The sequence below is a fragment of the Kogia breviceps genome, chromosome 19 (genome assembly GCF_026419965.1).
Source record: "Kogia breviceps isolate mKogBre1 chromosome 19, mKogBre1 haplotype 1, whole genome shotgun sequence".
NCBI lineage: Eukaryota > Metazoa > Chordata > Mammalia > Artiodactyla > Physeteridae > Kogia > Kogia breviceps.
Window position 1 is genome coordinate 56,791,647 of NC_081328.1, and position 14,373 is coordinate 56,806,019.

Here is a 14,373-nt window from a genome sequence, read left to right on the forward strand (position 1 = left end):
TAGATGTAAAGAAATCCACAATGACAGAAATAATGATTCTGTTTTTAACACATATTTAACCTCAAGCTAATAGCTGTGAATATCTTGAGATTATATTTCTTTAGAACAGATGCTTACTTAACACAGATAAAAGAAATTAAACATTAAACAAAGCCTCATCCAGAAGAATTTGCCACTTTTCAATAACCTTTTAACGTGTTTTAAAAGAATTGGGATTAATTACCTATAGTTTCTAAAAATGTGTATTGTCTGGTTTATCTAAGCCAAAAGGAATAGCAATTTAAGTAAAAACAAGAAAAGCTTTGACTCACAAATATAAAAGAAAGTTTCTTTGTATCATTAAAATTAAATGTGCAATCTACGCTCCTGACGCTGTTTTGTATTCTAAGTCTATAAAGCTTTTTTTTAAAAAAAAAATTTTAGATATTTTTCCGTTTCAAAGGTTGGTGAAGAAATCTAATTATTCACTCAACACATATGTTGGGAGCACCATATAAACTGCCAAAATTTCCCTTAGAAGAGATACATAGTTTACAGTTAAATATCAGGAAAACTGTCCTCAATTCACATTTGTCTTTTCGTTTAGTACATTGAGCATAATTTTACATAAAGTATATTTCTGATGTCATCATTTTAAAAAATCCCTCATTTGAATTTTATTTGCCAATTTCAGGCAGCTACATTCTGGGCTGAAGGAAAAAAATTAATAGTGCTTTGTGAATTATTTAAAATACCATACGCATATGGGTGAATGTATAATTTATTGTCAGAATTCGGTAACTTTTGAGAGTGAATGGAGTGTTAAGAATCACAGCGAGAAAACAGGCATTGAAACAGGAACCTGAGGTCACCCCAGGTATGACTTCCATCTCCGCTACACTGTGAACAGAACAAGATTAAACACCACCAGGCGAGGTCAGCTCCGCGGTCCCTCTGGCCAAGTCCATTATGTACCCATAATCGTCACAGTAACAGTTAGAGTCATAAAGGTCTTCGTCCACACCACCATCAATATATGTTACGTTATCTTATTATTATTTCTGCTACCACCACAATACTCGCTTTTGCCCGGAGGTCAGCGTTCCGGTGACGATCATGTATATTGTTTAGGAGCCGCCCCGCGGCCCCTGCCCGTGCTCTCGGGTGTAGAAAATCAGTCAACAAATTGAAAGCAGCTGCCACCAGGATAAAGTGACAACGGAAAGAAGAGGGAGGGGTGGGAAGAACCACGAAAGGCAGAGAGAACCGGAATGACGGCGCGGGGCACATTTACTGCAGGGAGTGTCCGCGGGGCACCGAACGCTCGCAGTGACGACTGAGCGGTCAGGAAGGGGCGTTGATGGTTGCGGCGTTTTTTCTCTAAAAGAGCAGAGCGATATGTTAGAGAAAAGCCCTCAGAATGAACGTCTGGGCACATACATGGTGATTACCTTTCAGTTACTTGGAAACTGACATGTGGCACGATTGATTCCTAAGCAATATCTGACAAATGAGGCATTCCTGTACTTCCTTTCATTTGTCTTGAAACTATCTCTATCAAGTTCTTCTAAACACTGTTGAAAAAACAAATCAGCGTTAATTAACCCACTCATGGTATGAGAAGGTTAGAGAACGTGATCATAGAACCTCTCGATCTTCTGCCTAAAATGGAAACGTACGTCTTTGTGTCCAAGTTGCTTCATTCCCTTTATCACTTTAGTTATTCTGTTTCAAAGGTTCACTAGTTCTGTGTTATTTTCATAATTTTAAGCTTCATTAAGTTCACTCAAGTCGTATTTGGTACAAAAGCAGAAAAAAATGTTTTGCTCTATTCCGTTTCCAGAGGTCAAAAAGTATCTGTGTCAGTTTCACTGGTGGGTGAAACCACGGCCCAAGAATTATCCTTTACGAAATCTTTTCAGTCTCATTGGGGAGCTAGAGTTGAAAAAACAATAAAGATCACCCGTCCACCAGTCCATCCGTCCATCTGTCCATCTAGCCAACACCCTTTTATTGGCTGCCCACTCTGTGCCCGTCACTGCTCCAGACGCAGGAGAAACAACAGTGAAAAATCAAGCAACAAAAACAATAAATCCTAGGAAGTGCAAAGTAACGTGGAGGAAAAAGGCCCAGTCCGAGCACAGAAAGTGAGAGGGGGCGCTAACATTTAGGCAGGAACCAGCTGGGCACTGGATGGTCTGAGATCTGGAGGAGAAATCCAGAACAATCTCGGCCAATTTGCAAACGGCGAGAAAGCCCCCTGCTGGATCTGGGTGGCCAGGGGGAGGAGCAGGAGGTAAGTCGGAAAGGTGAGGGGCCAGATCCCACTGCACCTTGATGGACGTGCTTTGAAGACAAAATCGGGGGGCTTCCTGATAGGAAGGATGTGGCTGTGAAAGAACGAAGTGTGTCAGGGACGCCAGCGAGTCTTATTTCCTGACTCGGAGAAGACTGGAGGGGAATCGAGAGCTCTGTTGCAGAAATGGTAAGTGTGGGGTCCCAGCATCCCAGCAGAATGTCAGGGCCGACATCTAGGAAGACGCTGGATATACAAGCCCGGGGCTCAGGACAGAGACGAGGACAAGAGGTACAGACTGGGAGCCCCCAGCGTGCGGATGGCGCGGACGCTGTGGGGCAAGGCAGGGTCAGCTCGGATGAGAAAAGGCGCACGAAGGGGCATGAGGACAAGGGGGGGCCACGATCGCAGCAGCTGTCCAACCAGGAGAAAGCCCCGGGGGCTGTGACACCACCTGTTAACGTGACTGAAGTCTGTCAAAGAGACAGTGACCGGTGGTGTCAGAACTGCCGAAAGGTCGACTGAGATACAGACTAAGGATGAACACGGCGTTGAGGGCCGAGGCCACTTGCTGCTCCGACACACGTTCCGGTTACTGGAGGGGCCAGAGCCCCAGTGACACGGGTGGAAGGAGAGCGCGTTGCGGGCCGAGGCCGCGTGGAGCGCGTGGAGCAGGTAGGCAGCCAACCCTTGCTGGGGAGTCTGGCTACGACGAAAAGCAGGCGAATGCTGGCTGAAGGGGGGGTGCGTCATTGCCGCAGACCATTTACTGCTCGTCGAGTACCAGTGCCCTTCCCCACACCCCAGCCCCCGTTTCCAGCCCCTGCAGGTAAGTGGGCCTTTGTCTAGTGATATTTGAAATAGTGGAGTCTCCGTGGACTTCAAAAACAGACTTACGGGCACCAAAGGGGAAACGCGGCGGGGCAGGGGGTGGGGGAAGAAGCTCCCATGGGGAGCTCGGGATAAACAGACGCGCACTGTACCTGAACTCCCTAACCAACGAGGGCCTACTGTGCAGTGCAGGGAACTCTGCTCAACACCCTGTAACAGCCTGAATGGGAAAAGCATCTGAAAAAGAAGAGATACGTGTATATGTGTAACTAAAGCACTTTGTCATACACCTGAAACTAACTAACACAACATTATTAATCAAATACACTCCACTATTAAGAAAAGAAATATAATTTGAGCCACATATGCAATTTTAAATCTTCTAGGGGTCACATTAAAAAGTTAAAAGAAACAGATAGAATTTTTTAAAAATTTAAAAGTTTAAAGACCTTTGTACTATAAAAATACTTTCCTATGTTTCTGCTTGTACTCTTTAAAAAATATTTTAATATTAAATCTTTAATAGTAAATAATAAATATTTTAATATTTATTAAATTATTTTATTTTATTTTAATTAATTTATTTATTAAATTAATAAATTTATTGATTCATTTAATGAATATTTAATATTTATTAAATATTAAATATTAAATCTATACAGAATAAAAAATATTTTCAAAAGATAGTGAAGTCTCTTTGTCAAATGATACTGGACTTATGATCCAGGAAAGTATTAATCACATGAAATTTATTGGTAATTAACCAGTTTAGACCTACAAAAACAGCGCTTCCTTATGACTTAACAGTAAACCTTTGTTAAGCCACTGAAATCTTGGGGTCAGTTTGCTACCACAGTATAACATGGCATAATCTGGTATAAGTGGTCAAAGAATTCTTTAATATATTATAGAATATTTTTATGATTTGGGAAATAATACTGTAGAGAGAAAAATGTTGCTACAAGAGAAGAGACGAATGATTAAAGGAAAAAGTCCTTCGGTAGAGGTGAGGCGTGCAGTGCACCAGCGAAGTCCTTAGACAGAGCACACGCTTCCTTAAGTAAGGCGCCCATGTGTGTTCTAAGCGGGGAGGGGTGGATGCAGCTGGAGGGGGATGTGGGATGGGCTGACGAGGTGATTCTCTTCTGTTGCTTCTACTCTTCCAGCAAAACAACAGTCGACAATGAGAGGAAGAAAGTAAAAGGAACTGTTGGAGGTTTGAGAAGAAAAGAGAGGTATGAAATTTTCCTAGAGAGCAGGAAAACGAATTAACCAGGAAGTGCTGAGGGCCCACTCGAGCTTTTTGGCCTTAAGTTTAAGCGGGACCAGTTAACCTAAGTGTGTCTTCTCTTGAACTGTGTTCAACTGTTTAGATACAAGAGTAGGGTCCATGAGAATTTGGTTTAAGCAGGCTTGGGGATGTGTAAGCAAGGGAGGGCGGAGGAAGTTGAGGGCAGTCCAAGGCGGGTGGTGAGGGCACTGATGGGATATGAAATCTAAGCTGGGGAATGAAGGCGCAAGGCAGCTGATGGAATGTGAAACATGGCGACGTTCGTGGATTAGAAGTCCCCACGGGGCAAAGGTCTCAGTGAGGATGCTAAGCTGAGTTAGAAAGGGGGTGGGCTCGGGACAGGTAGAGAGAGAGAGGAATGCCTGAAGCCAAGATTTTGAAGACGGTCCAGGCATTAGAAAGGGCAAGGACTCTAGGTCATAACCATGGGCAGAGAGTTGAGGAGAGTGATGGGCTAAAGGAACCGAGAGGCCAGTGGGATGGAATGCTTCTCATCAGTGGGTCCGTCCATCCCACGCCATCTCGGCTGTGGACAATTATGACTCGTGTCAGGACATGCCTTGTACCTTCTGTACTGGCTTAATCACATACAAGTTACAGCCACGGAAGTCAAGCCTTGTGAATAAGATAGTGTTTGAAACAATATCTAAATTTCATTTAAAAAGTGTGATTTAATTAAATAAAAGTTTTTAAAATTTTGCTCTTCATTAATCTATCAATAACTTAAAGCTAAAGGACAAGCCATGCATTTCTACAATCACAGAATGCCTTACTTTTGTCTACAACTCTAAATTGAAGTGGCACTTTACTACTAAAATATATGTAAAAACCATTCTTAATTTCTCTCCATGAATACCTATTTTTTCATTGCTGTTTTCCAATCATACTCATATGTACTGAAAGCACCTCTATCTTACTGAAAAGTATCTAACTCGTCTGTGGTTTTCATTTTCTTGCTTTGAAGGATATTTATATGGAAAAATGGCTTCTTCCTCTTGTCGATGGTTCATGTTTTAGAAAGGAATAGAATTCCTGCTCCGACACAGACCTAAAGAGCCCAGGGAAGATTCTTCCCTGTCTATCAAACGCAGCGGTCTAATGCGGCTGACAAGGACACCTAAAGGCAACAAATGACAGTCAGCCATTTATAATGGAAGGTTTTTCATTGAACTATTTTGGGTTCCTATTATAAATTATCTCCAGATAGAAACCAACCAGGTTAAAATGAAACATTACAATGGAACAACAAAACTTCAGTTTTATTTAGACATAAAGCAACCTTCCAAACAAGCATCCCTAATCTCTCAAAGACAATGATAAGGCAATCTGGCAGCTTTCAAAAGTCAAAGTGACTTTCAAGCACGGCTATTTAAATGGACAGAAATTTCTGCAGTTGTCAATGCAAAATTTAAAAAGAGAACTAACACTTTTAAAAATGAATGTATAAAACTTTAGAATTTATATGAGATAAAATCTTGTCTTCAACATTTTTAAGGTTGAAAAAAAGCAGACACTGCTTTTCTAAAGCCATTACTGGACAAAAAAGTTCAGAACAAAGAGTACATGGATGGACCTAGAGAATATTATGATTTTGGTGAAAAAGTCAGAGAAAGACAAATATCACTTATACGTGGAATCTAAAAATTACACAAATGAATCAACATACAAAACAGAAGCAGACTCACAGACATAGAAAACAAACTTACAGTTACCAAAGGGGAAAGGGAGAGACAAATTAGGAATATGGGATTAACAGAAACACACTACTCTACATAAAATCAGCAGCAAAGATTTACTGTATAGCACAGGGAATTGTATTCAATATCTTATAATCACCTATAATGGAGTATAATCTGCAAAGAAATAGCTGAATCACTATGCTGTACACCTGAAACTAACAATATTGTAAATCAACGATACTTCAATTTTAAAAAAAGGAACGCATCAGTGAGCATTTCCTCTGATACCACGGGACCCAGGTGACCTGCAGGACACTACGGGAAGATTACACGTCTGGTCATCCTATACAAAAACACCAGGAAAAGGTCTGGTTGTTGTCCTGGGATCTGGACCAATAATTCTGCTTGAAAAGGTACATTAAGAGGATTCCATTGTCAAATGGATCTCAGATAGAGTTCAAAGTGATCAAATAAAAGCTAAAGATCAGTCGGGTACCAAACAGTCAAGAAGACCTATCAAGGTAGAAATAAGGAACATGGGTAACGGGCAGTTAGGAATCCAAATCAGAGTCTGGCTGGGAGCGAGGAACGTGGAGTAGGCATGAATTGGTTCACTCCCTGCTGGTCCAGTGGCTAAGACTCCGTGTTCCCAAGCAGGGGGTCGGGGTTTGATCCCTGGTCAGGGAACCAGATCCCACATGCTGCAACGAAAGATCCCGCGTGCCACCACTAAGACCTGGCACGGCCAAATAATAAATAAATACTAAAAAAAAAAAAAAAGAAAAACATTAGACAACAACAACAACAACAACGGTCTTGTGAAGCAGGACCTCCTTCTATCTTAACGCTCATGGCGACTCGTCTGAGCCAAGGGACAGCTGGGTTAGCTGGGTAACGGCGTGAGAAGCAGACGATTCCCAGAGTACGTTCTGGAGACAGATACGCTGGCGTTAGCATGCTGGTTCTTCACCTGCAGCTGTGCAACTCGGAGCCAGCTGCTCCACTCCTCTGACCCGTAGTATCGCCAACTAGTCTACGGGGATGATAACTTCAAGGTGTTGTGAGAGTTAAACAGTGTATGTGAAAGTGCCTGGCACATGGCGGGCGCACATCAACACCTCCCTCCGTCGGGCCAGTACATACTCTACATGCTTACCCGTTGTTTAAATCACATCGATTATTTTCAGGAATTTGAGCACAAGGAAATGCAAATCAGAGGATCTGTGTTGTGTGACCTTAAGAAAATACAGAGATGATCATTTGTTTCATGACACTGGCATTGTCAACTTTTATTAGAACAACTATTTAAAAAATCTTGTGTTTCCTCATCAAATTGTTGGCGTGGAAATGAGAAGGGAATAGAAGATAGTAAACAAACTTATTATGTGCAAACATAAACTCAGATAATAAATATCTTTATCCCCTAAAGGTGCCTATTTCTTGATAAGCATGAAAAGCTGAAGCTTGAAAAGACAGTAGCCGCGTGAGTGAAGGACAGAAGCTTGTTCGGGGAGGTCTCACTGGTCTACACTGCCCACCCAGGTATTGACAAAGGCCTGGTTAGAACCCACTTGTCTCCCTGCATGTGTGTCTAGCATCCACTCTCACCAAAGAAGAAGTTAAACCTTGTTTCCTGGGGAGAGGCCCGCGTGGCCCCACTGCTAAGCTGTCCGCTCTGGCGCGTATAGTGTCACAACTCCTCGTGTCTCCCCTCGTTGCAAAGTCACCGTATGGTTCGCTCCCACGCGTGTGACGGTAGTGAAGGGCATAGGTTCTGGAGTCCGGCTGGGTTTGAATCTCTTCTCTGCAAATTACGGAACCTACCTAAGCCTCCACGAAGAATAACAGTACTTACTTTGCAGTGAGGAGAGACAGTGAGATGAGCCTTTACAAGTGTGCTTGACACTGATGCAATACATGTGGGCCATTTCTATTACTAGTCAGCAAGGGCAACTAGGGCAAAGAGTGTTTAATACCAGATGTCAACACACTCGCGGTGTGGAGCTCTCCCCAAAATACTATAGGATGTGTCCCTTGTCCGACACCTAGTACAAATGAAAACCCCTGAAATTCATAAACGTTGAAAGTAGTTGTGATTATGGTTTAAAAATATAGGTAGTCCTTGCTGTGCACCATTTTGATTTGCGTGCATTTCAGTTTTCATGGGGGGGTTAGATAAACCCAGTGCCTCAACAACATAATAGTTAAATTTTCAATTATTACATCTTCTATGGTGAAGAGTCTATTAAATGATTTTCTGATTTTTGAAAAGTGCATTGCCTTATTACTTTTATAAGACTTCTTAATATGTACTAGATAAAAATCTTTTATATAAGGTACATATTTTGCAAATATTTTCTTCCAGTCCATGGCTTGCCTTTTTATTTTATGAAAGTGTCTTTTGAAGAGCAAAAGTTTTGATTTGGATTAGGTCCAAGTTATCAGTTTTTTTCTCTCATGGCTCATGCTTTTTTATGCCAATCAAGGAAAAATTTTGCCTGAACCAACATTGCTAAGATCTTCTCCTAGGGTTTCATACTTTCAGCATTCACGTTTAGGTCCAGGATTTATTGCACGTTTCTTTGCTAACAGTGTGAGGCGAAAGTAGAGGTTCTTTTTTTCCCCTTATGGACAGTCAATCGTTCCACAGCCACTGATACTTGTGAAAAGACTATCCTCTCCCCATTCATTATAGCACATTTTTTGGTCAAAAAACGATTCATTGTAAACGTGTAGGTTTTAAAATCTAAGATTTCCTCAAGATTTGCCTATCAAAAATTGTGCTATTTCCAGCTTCTGAATAGTAAAGATTAGGTTGATAACCTTCAACAACTTTGACTTGGTTCTGTTCCCGAGTCTCAAACAGTATTTAAAAAACAAATCTCAATCGTCACATCTGGATTTTTTATTAAAATGCTGTCTAATTCCTTGGCCATATGAGGTACATTTTAGAAAGGTGGTACAGAGCAGTTAAAAGCCGTGCCAAAGCACCACTCTGACTGGACACTTTTATAGTATTTCATTTTCAGCGTATAACCTAACAAATGCAGATAACATGGAAATTCTATGAGCCCTGCCAAACGTAGTCCACTTACCCGGGCTTATCTTTTTCCCTAATTTGAGCTGATACCATGTTGGGGCTATTTTATTCCCAGCTACATTTTATGGGAAATAAACTGATTTGTAATTTTTTTAAAAAAAATCTGTGTTAAAATATTTTTTAATCTTTCATGTTTGATCAATAATGATAAATTTTCTTCTTTGTATCTTTGGTCTTTAACACATTCCCAAGCTCACATTTTAGGTACTCAACAAATGCTTAACTGGAATATGAAGCTCAACCAAATTAAACTGCTGATGTGGCGATTTGCAAAATAATCCAGTGATCCAGACCCTAATGGGACATACAATGAAAAAAGTAATTATGCATTTAGCGTTCCTTTACTCAGAGTTGTTCTAAATGTACAAATACACTTTGCATGTCTCAGGTAGGCAGCCATTCATATAAATATTGTGAAAGGGGTTTTTAAAGTTTTTCTGTTAAAAATAGCAAAGCCTTTATTGCAGATCAAAAGTCACATATTTTAAGATAATGTCAAAATCTTAAATACTTCTAGCTCTTTGGAGATAGAAACACAGTGAGAGATAACCTAGGCAGCGTATGAGCGCCTTTTCTCTGCTTCCCACTTCTCTTAACACCCTTTCTCAGGGTTCTGTGCCGGTGGGTAAGATTATGGTCAGAAGCAAAACCTGACGCTAATGCGGCAAGATACATGCACCCAACGTTCACAGCAGCACTACTGACGACAGCCAAGACATGGAAGCAGCTCAAGCACTGTCAACAGGCAAATGGATAAGGAAGATGTGGTTACATATAAACAATGGACTATTACTCAGCCATAAAAAGAATGAAATTCCGTTATTTGTAGCAACGTGGACGGACCTAGAAAATATTATGCTTAGTGAAATTAGTCAGACAGAGAAAGACAAATGCTGTATGATATCACCTATATGTGGAATCTAAAAAAGATATAAATGAATATATATATATATATATATATATATATAGGCAAAGCAGAAACAGACTCACAGATATAGAAAACAAACTAGTGGTTACCAGAGGGGAGAGGAAAGTGGGAGGGGCAAGTTAGGGGTATGAGATTAAGCGATACAAACTACTATGTATAAAACAGATACGCAACCAGGATTCATTGTACAGCACAGGGAATTACAGCCTTTATCTTAGAACAACATTTAATGGAGTATAAGCTGTAAAACACTAAATCACTGTGCTGTACACCTGAAACTAATATTGTAAATCAACTATATGTCAATTAAGAAAAAAAAGCAAAACCAGAAGGAAAAAGTCAAGAATTACAACAAATAAGGCGAATGCTTGACAAATGTCAATTTTGTTAATTTTCTCTTCAAGGTTAATATTGTGGTACTATTTTATGAAAAGGTCATTTGGGGACATCTCTATTTGAGATGGTTTGAGACTAAATGATTTCTACTCCAGAGAAAGTACTATCATGAGAAGATTTTGGTTACTTAGTACTGTAGCATTTGAACAGCAGAAATTGAATTTTTGTTAAAGTGAAAACTATCTGGTCAGTAATTTGATCCCCAAATAATTTCACAAACCTTAGAACAGTTTGTGAGTTCTAAGGGCCTCTGGAGTTGAGATCGACTTCTAATCCATTACATCACTTTAATAATCACTCTTTTAGAAAAGGTAAAGGCAAAATAATACCTACTATACCTCCATTTTAAGAAAATATCCTATAAAAAGGTCACGTTCCATGAGAATGTTTTGAGGATATTAACCACATTACATACTGTCTTCTTCATTGAGAACCCCTAGTAAATTTTTCTCTGAAGATTTCAATTCCAGGAATTTGAACGAATGACTTTTAAAATTATATTGCGTTGAATTTTTTTTTTTTTTTGCACTGAATCTTGTTCTAATTGTGATTCTCTCTCTACATTTGTTCCTGAAAAATGCAGAGTCAAATTCATGTCCCTCTCAAGGAGGTATACAAACCCTCTTAGCATTCATTGTTCTTTCATAAACCTTACCTCTAGCTTCATGGTTTTTATTTCCCTCTAGATTTGATTCCTTACTCTAAAAAAACTTGCATTTAAAAAGTCATCTTTGAGTTCTAATATTTTCTCCCCTAAAGATATGGAAAAGTAAAAATGAAAACAAAAAACCAAAACCACCCTTAGCATAAGTTAAAGCCAGAAAATGCCAGAACTGCAAAAGAGCTCTTGAGTAAAAAAAAAAAAAAAAAAAAAAAAAAAAACGCAGGCAAGATTCACCAATGGATGATAAAAGTAGTAGCTGAAAGTCTGAGGAGTTACAGGACACTTAACTAGTCTCAGAATATCTCCTGAAGATATCTTACATATTAGAAAGGGGAAACATAACTTTACAACAAAGAGACCTGGCAGACACCACCTAGCCACACGATCGATGGTAATGTCGCCACTAACACAACATCTCGATGTCATGCACCCCTCGATTATGCCCTTGAGATGGGCACAGCACCACTTCCATAGGATTCTCGCCAAAAATGCTGGACCTCAATCTAATCATGAAAAACATGACATGAATGCAAAGTGAGAAACACTGTACAAACTAACTAGTACTCTTCAAAAGCGTCAGGGTCTTGAAAAATAAGGAAAAACTGAGGAAGTGTCACAGACTGGAGGAGCCTAAGAAGGTATGACAACTAAACACACCGTCAGACCCTCGACCGGGCCCCGTGGCAACAACAAAAGAGTGTCGGTGGGAACCCGGTGAGCTGCAGAGGAGGTCTGCGGTTGTTCACCGGTGTAAAGGTCAAGTTCTTTCACCAGTGTTACCCGCCTGGTTTCAGTGACCACACTGACGGGTAAGTAAGGTGCTGCGAGGGGGGCAGCGGCGGGAAGGGTGTGTGAGAGTTCTCTGCACTATGTTTGCAGCTTCTCAGGAGGTGTAAATAAAAAGTTTAAAAAGCTTTACAGGGCTTCCCCGGTGGCGCAGTGGTGGAGAGTCCGCCTGCCGATGCAGGGGACGCGGGTTCGAGCCCCGGTCCGGGAGGATCCCACGTGCCGCGGAGCGGCCGGGCCTGTGAGCCATGGCCGCTGAGCCTGCGCGTCCGGAGCCTGTGCTCCGCAACGGGAGAGGCCACGGCAGTGAGAGACCCGCGCACCGCAAAAAAGTTTTACAAAGTCATCTTCTATCTTTTTATAAGTAGAGTTTTCATAATTACCGTGTCCTAAGCTCTGAGCTTGCCATTTTTTTTATCCCATTGGACTGCCTCAGAAAATTGTATCTCGTGTCAGTTCAAATATTGTATTTCAAAGACCATGTTCTCCACAAAACAGCCTCTGATCGCCCAGGCCTCAGGCCTCCAGCTCTGCACCCTAGTCTAGAATTTCCCTATGTGCACCGTTGTTATGTAGCTTTTAAGTTCTCCTATGCTTGTATTTCTCACTGCCAGCACTCTAAGAGAAGTCTCCAGAGAGCAGGGACACGCTTACATTCCTTTTGCTGATCAGCACTAAGTATACGGTAAATGCTTGTTAAATATATGTTGACTCATTCACCCACAAACTAAGGAAAGTAAAGACTTGGAAGTTCACATCACCCATTTATTCCCTCTTTGTGTTATTAGACACCAAATACAGGACGAAACGGGCCATTAGTTATGAGCTAAGGATGGCAATTCTAATACTTTCTTGTTCACAGGAAGTCTCTAAAATGTACAATACTTCCTTCAATTTAATAAGTTAATCTGGGTTGAATAAATACCATAATCCATGCTAGAATTGCAATAATTAGTAGAAGTATGGGCCTAAATTATAAATCTTTAAAATCTCATTTAAAAATCTGTTAAAATTCCTCATCCAATAATAATATGAAACGTGTAACAGTAAAAGCAGCTGTCACAAGTAAGATTCAAAGATACTGATGTTTGAAGAGATGTTTTCCATGACCAGGGCTGCTTCCTTAGAGTATTCCTAGGATGTCTACTGAGCTGCTAAATTCATGCAGTGGGAACAAATGTCTGTTTTCTTTGCCAAGAAAATACCATAGCTGAATATTAAAAACAGTTCTGTTAGCCAAAATTCACATCTGCACACACTTAAAAGTGTAGCTTTTCTTTTTTTCCAATAATAATTTGTAATACATTGTGAACATTTTAAAAAATGGCATAGAATACTCTACACCTGGCTGGCTAGCTAGTGTTTTGGCCATAAGTGCAGTGATACAGCCTATACTATTACTGAAAGTGATTAGCGTACTCTGTGGATATGTGCACGCATATGTGTGTATCTGTCAGTAACTTTTATGGACATATATCTCAGCGCGCTCTCTCTGCCTCTCTCTCCATATGTATATATTCAGAATACAAAATTCAAAACATACCCTAATGTTGTAATCAATTTTTAAAAAGAAAACATTTTTATGGGTATTATGATTTTCAGACACAGGAGTCAGATTTTTCTACATAATTGGGGGATTCCAACATTTAAAAAAAGACAACTTCTCAACTATCAAAGTGATATTGTTTTTTTTTTTTTTCGGTATGCGGGCCTCTCACTGTTGTGGCCTCTCCCATTGCGGAACACAGGCTCCGGACGCGCAGGCCTAGCGGCCATGGCTCACGGGCTTAGTTGCTCCGCGGCATGTGGGATCTTCCCGGACCAGGGCACGAACCCGTGTCCCCTGCATCGGCAGGCGGATTCTCAACCACTGCGCCACCAGGGAAGCCCGATATTGTTTTTTTAAAAGGACATTCTTTCACTGAGAGTGACATATTACAGGCAATGGTGGGGTTTATTTTCCACCAGTTTTTCATGTGTAGGATAAATATATTTTGGGCCTGATTTCAATATTGTTTTTGCAAAAATTTCATAGTTATTTAAGTAGCAGAGGTTCTCAATCTAATGCAATATTTAGAATATGTACATAAACTATTATCTTAAATCATTTGGATGTTTAAAAAGAATGATTAATATGGAGAGTCAAGACCAAGAATAACTTGTATCTTAAAAAGAGGCACTTAAAATATCTGTGTATTACTGTTATTTAAGAAATCACATGTGGGCTTCCCTGGTGGCGCAGTGGTTGAGAGTCCGCCTGCCGATGCAGGGGACACGGGTTCGTGCCCTGGTCCGGGAGGATCCCACGTGCCGCGGAGCGGCTGAGCCCGTGAGCCATGGCCGCTGGGCCTGTGCGACCGGAGCCTGTGCTCCGCGGCGGGAGAGGCCACGACAGTGAGAGGCCCGCATACCGCAAAAAAAAA

At 40.8% G+C, this 14,373-nt stretch overlaps 1 protein-coding gene across 13 annotated transcripts in view; it reads right to left on the reverse strand.

Annotated features, from left to right (window-relative positions):
- Positions 1-14,373, reverse strand: part of CEP112 (centrosomal protein 112) — a 448,869-nt gene that overhangs the window by 178,452 nt on the left and 256,044 nt on the right. The window lies entirely within an intron of this gene.